Source organism: Ornithodoros turicata, chromosome 2 (assembly GCF_037126465.1).
Source record: "Ornithodoros turicata isolate Travis chromosome 2, ASM3712646v1, whole genome shotgun sequence".
NCBI lineage: Eukaryota > Metazoa > Arthropoda > Arachnida > Ixodida > Argasidae > Ornithodoros > Ornithodoros turicata.
The window spans coordinates 112,631,603-112,637,670 of NC_088202.1; positions in this window are offsets into that span (position 1 = coordinate 112,631,603).

A 6,068-nucleotide genomic window follows, 5' to 3' on the forward strand; every position below is an offset into this window, starting at 1 on the left:
TTCTTTAGCACAGATGTCGACTGAACGTCCGCCAGGCAATTGTTACATTCGTCCAAATGTCTACGCTCACACAGTTCGAAATTGGTGGCGGCAGTTTTTATGTTTTGGTTGTGCTTCGTCAATCTTGTATTTAAATAGCGTCCAGTTTGGCTCACATAGCAGAAACCAAACGCCACGCATGTGGTAAGCAATATTTTGCACACAATTCACAAATTTCTCCTTGTGGATGATGCCACATTGCGTCCGGACCTAAGTGAACGGTGTCAACTGGGAAAAGCAAAAAGTATTTGAGAAAGCAACATGCACGATAAATTTCTCCACAACAGAGAGAACATTGTGGGAAACACCGTGTGGAAACACAAACGTTCAACAGCCTGTGTATCTGTGCCTGTATGCTTGAGTGAACAAAGTGAGAAAAACTTTTTATTAGTGAAGAACCAAGTAGGGAATGTATGATCCCACCTCTGACTGTTTCGGAACGAGCGCTGTCACTTTGAAGAATCGGCTTTGGGTATACTTACCCATAGTACCAACAAAGGCTAGGTGACAGTAACGACTTTAGATTCAGGAACGGGATCATATTGTCAGCCACAGATTCAGTAGAGAAGAGGGATAATTAATATATTGAGAGAAAAATAAAAAAATCTTTGGAGACGAATAATCCATGTACTGTCGCCTTGCAGGTGCTAGGTGAATGATTAGATGCTTTCTGACGTAATATCTCACAATAATGGAGCATATAGAAATGAAACCTTGTGGTGTTGCCCCAGCTAACCCGTAGCTGTGTAAAAAACTAGCTCAGGCCCTGATGCTTTAAATTTAAGAAATTTGTACATCGTCCAAAGCAGCACATGAAAAGCAAGTCACTGACGCAGGGTGGCCACAACCACTTGTTCATCAGACAGGGAACAAGTCTGCAAGAACAGGCGGTCTTCTGTACGGCAGTGATCGCTGACGATGACGAAGCTGCAGAACTGGTTCCAGAAACGAGGACTGATGTGGAGATTCCTGGAATGGTGACCAACTTGAAGTGAATGAAGTGCACATTGCGTGAAGGTCCTCGATTTCCTGCGTGTAGATACAACGCCGTACGACACACAGTAGTACGAGGACGAAGTGCCAATGCCAGACGGGAAATTGAATGGCATTCCCAGCGAATGACGTTCGCACCGAATGTCGTTTGTTTGTATTGCGTTGAGCTACACGAAGAAAAAGAATGTCATTCGCAAATGGTGTCACTGTCGATGATTAAGACACCACGGCCAAACATACGAAGCTATATACAACTGCATTCGTTATATTTTATTTAGTTTTTCTCGAAACTAGCTAAACATTATATTACTTCACAAAATCGTTGCGTTTTGGACGACACTCAGTTGCCTAAGTATCAGAAACTGCAAAACAGATATGGCATACACCACACCCATGCAACTCCATCTGCTCCATGGCAGTGCAAGCTTTTACAGCCGTGCCCCTTGAATGTAAAAAATGCTGATTGATTTTAATAAACAATCTACAGGGAAATATAATGTATTTTTTGTACATTGCATGTCACACATGTATCACCACAGCAGGTTGTGTTATGCATGTGTAGCCGCAGCGTCATCCTCATCACCAGCACCGCCAGCGGTTACGCGCAGCACTGCGCGCGACCCGAGCTTTCGTTTTCGGTTCATCGCCATTAACCGTCATTATAACCCATCAACCTCAGTAGAGCCTGGTCGCCTCCTTTCTCGCTCTACAACTGGTGACCCGAACGTGACGTTCCAATGTTCCACCATCATGAACGGTGACCAGCACTCCACCAGCCCTTCGCCTCCCAACCACCGCCACTTGAAGCTTCTGTGGCACCCCCTTTCGCAATCCTCCCTTTCGCCGACCTCCCTTTCGCAATCCTTGACGCCGACTTCCTCCGCCATTTCGACCTTCTTGTGGATATTCGGCGCCAGCGCCTCGTCGACAACACTACTCCTTTGCACGTTCATGGAGCCCCAGCGCATATAGCCGCCATTTGTCCCACCATACGGCTACCGCTGCCCGCTGCTTTCGCCGACATTGTCACAGAGTTCCCCGCTGTCCTGCGCCAATCGCACGCCTCTTGCCCGCCTTGTCACAGCGTCACTCACCACATCGTGACACGGGGCCCGCCTGTCTTCGCTCGCCCCAGACGGCTGGCTCCCGAGCGCCTCGTCATTGCGAAAAGGGAATTTGAGCACATACTCGAACTGGGGATCATTCGACCTTCATGCAGCCCGTGGTCTTCCGCTCTCTACATGGTGCCCAAAGCAACAGCTGGTGATTGGCGCACATGTGGGGACTACCGTGTACTCAACATCGTCACGGTACCGGACAGATACCCGCTTCCCCATATTCAGGACTTCACGGCGAATCTTGACGGAGCGACCATCTTCTCCAAGATAGACGTTATCAAAGCCTATCACCAAATTCCCGTCCATCCCCCTGGCATCCCGAAGACTGCTATAACCACTCCTTTTGGCCTCTGAATACGTGCGGATGCCCTTTGGCCTGCGTAATGCCGCGCAGACATTCCAGCGATTTATCAACGAAGTGCTCCGCGGCCTGGACTTCGCATTCGCATACATGGATGACATCCTCGTCGCAAGTCCATCTCCGGAGGCTCATCGCGCCCATCTGCGCGACCTGTTCTCGCGCCTGCAGGACTACGGAGTCTCTATCAATGCCACGAAGTGCGAGTTTGGCGTTACCACCCTTACCTTCCTGGGACACACCATCACCCCGGAAGGCATCCGACCACTCTCATCCAAGCTCCAACCTCTCCACGCTCCATCCATGCTCCAACCTCTCTACGCCGCTCTCGGCGCTGACCATCCGAAAGAGGCCCGCGCTGCCCCCCTGGAGTGGCCACCGGCAGCGGATAGCGCGTTCGCAGAAGTCAAGCAGGCCCTGGCAGATGCTGTGCTGCTCCACCACCCTCGTCCTGACGCCGAGACAGCGTTGTTCGTCGACGCATCCACTGCTGCTGTCGGCGCCGTCTTGCAGCAGCGTCAGGATGGCAACTGGAAACCTCTCGGTTTCTTTTCCCAGTGCCTCTCGCCAGTAGAAACACGCTACAGCACCTTCGGGCGTGAGCTCCTCGCCGCCTACCTGGCATGCAGACACTACCGCCATTTTCTCGAGGGCGCCCGTTTGTGCTGTACACAAACCACAAGCCTCTCATGTTCGCCCTGCGATCGGCATCCCTCAACCACTCGCCTCGTGAAACCCGCCACATGTGCTACCTCCTGGAATTCACGACCGGTGTACGCCACGTCCCCGGCGAAGCCAATGCAGCTGCCTAACGCCCAATGCAGCTGCCTAACGTCCGGCCGCGAGAGCAGCCGGACGTTAGTGCTCTCCATCCGCCCCCCGCGGTCGATTTGGACGGCATCGCCCAAGCGCAACAGGCTGATCAAGAGCTCGCCGATCTTCGTTCATCCCCGCCTCATCCACCATTTTTCCGGAAATCTCGCTCCCCGGTTCGACGGCGAGTCTATGGTGCGACACATCTACTGGTACCCCGCGCCCTTTCGTTCCCCTGGACTTTCGCCGGCCTGTTTTCAACGCCCTCCACTCGCTGTCCCACCCTGGCGTGCGCGGAACGCAAAAGATCGTCGCTGAGCGCTACATATGGCCTCGCATGAATGCCGGTGTCCGTGCCTGGGCGCGCGCCTGCCTTGCCTGCCAGCGGTCCAAAATCCACCGCCACACCATCTCGCCTCCATCGCGGTTCCTTCCGCCAGATGCTCGTTTCGACCAGGTGCACATCGACTTGGTCGGCCCGCTTCCTCCGGCCAAGGGCTACCGCTACCAGCTCTCGTGCATCGACCGGTTTACCCGCTGGCCGGAGGTAACGCCGATTCCTGACATCACAGCAGAGACGGTGGCCCATGCATTCCTCTTCTCCTAGGTTTCCCGATTCGGCGTCCCGTCCACTGTCACCACGGACAGAGGACGCCAGTTTGAATCGGCCCTCTTCCGTCATCTGTGCAGCGCCCTCGGAACCCATCACATCCGAACCACGGCCTACCATCCGGCTGCAACGGCCTGGTCGAGCGCCTTCATCGGCAGCTCAAGGTTTCCCTCCGCGCCACTGACCACGGCGACACAACATGGCCCGAGCGTCTTCCCTTCGTCCTGCTTTGCCTTCGCGCCGCGATCCGCCAGGACGACTGCAGCGCGGCCCACATGGTCTACGGCTGCCCGTTCCGCCTTCCCGGAGCATTCTTCACCCCCTCGGCTCCGCTCGTGCCCGACCCTTCCTCATACATCGACCGTCTCCGCCAGCTCTTCCAGGACCTCAAGCCCACGCCTACCCGCTCCGGTCCCGCAACAGGCGTGTTCGTGAGCCCCGCCCTTCATCAAGTCACTCACGTTTTCGTCCGCCGGGACTCTGTACGCACCAGCTTGCAGCCACCCTACGACGGCCCCCACAGGGTCATCTCGCGAGCCGGGAAGTTTTTCCGCCTGGATCTTCCGCGGGGACCCGACACTGTGTCCATCGACAGGCTCAAGCCCGCATTCCTGGAGTCGGCACCTCTGGTATCGCCCGAACCGCCCTCCCTACGTCCGCGCTCACCTCCTGTCTCCGGCCTTTCTCCTCCCTTCACGTCGGGTACATTGGGCTCCGCAGCTCGCACACTACGCGCCGCCCGCCGCCTCGGGCAGCCTCCTGCCTTCCTTGGCTCCGGCGCCCGACCTTCCCGCTGCCCTCTTCGCCGGCTTTGTCATCCGCCACGGGGGGAGCCCTGTAGCAGCAGCGTCGTCATCATCACCAGCACCGCCATCGGTTACGCGCAGCACTGCGCGCGACCCGAGCTTTCGTTTTCGGTTCGTCGCCATTAACCGTCATTAAAACCCATCAACCTCAGTAGAGCCTGGTCGCCTCCTTTCTCGCTCTACACATGCTATGTTGCCCATACAGGCATTGCATAGGCAATATATGAGATATAGGTCCTATATCTCCTATAATACCTATATTTCCTATAGCCCTGTAAGACCTATAACTCTTGTAATACCTATATACCTACTAACTAACTCCCACAAAAACAACGGACGGTTGACTGCGAAACACAAAGCACTCGTAGACGAGCGCGTTTGGCTTGCTGAAATCTCAGCTCAGGCGGCGTATCCATTTGGAGACGCGTCGACTGGGCATTCTAGCGACATTGATAATCTCTGCGTGCATTGCATGGGGTGACGAGTACAGCTTGGGACAAAAGTTTACGGAACACGGCACTTGCGCATTTCCTCACCGGAGTTGTCTCCTGCTAGCTATCCGGGCGAGTTCAAATAAGAAACGGGTGACCGGCTATGCTATCCATCTCCTAGTATGAGTATCCGCTCCTGTTTGCTGCTAGGATGTCACCCGAATGGAGAAATGCGACACCCCGGTGTTCCGTAAACTTCTGTCCCAAGCTGTACACAGGAGTCCTGAGGGCCCTGATCTTGAAGTTTCACATGGCGATCATTATCGTTATATTTAAACTTCGCGCGCTCCAAAGGTTCGCTAGGCTCGCGCAAGAGCTCGTTGTGAATCACTGACTGCAGTGATGCATTTAACGCGCGTTATGGGATAACGGCAAGTTACAGATCGGGCCTCTGTACAGTCTTGACGAAATGGACGATGAAGACGACAGGACACTAGAGGACGATTCAGTGCAAAAAGAAGCAGGAATGCAAAAGAGAGACGCTATCATGAACATTCTGTAGATTGTGCCTGTAAGTTACGGGAAGCTGTACAGGATGTATTTTTCAATTCCATTATTGAAATGTTCAGCAGCTCCTGCCTCGAGTTCCAACTTCTTCTTCAGTACCTCAAGAATGTCCTCAAGGATCTGCTTGCTTTTGGGTGGCTGTTTTGGGTGGCTGCTGCAGGTGTACATCCTCTCGTGTGCTGTTGACGCCTTGCAATGAAGTTAATCCATTTTTTCCGAGTTCGGCCCACTGTTTTCTACATTAGAAAGATTAAGTTGCCCCATGCATGCATGCAACAGGTCAGACTACACAAGTGGTAATAAAACCACAGCGCTAGTTACCTGTCGTTCCCA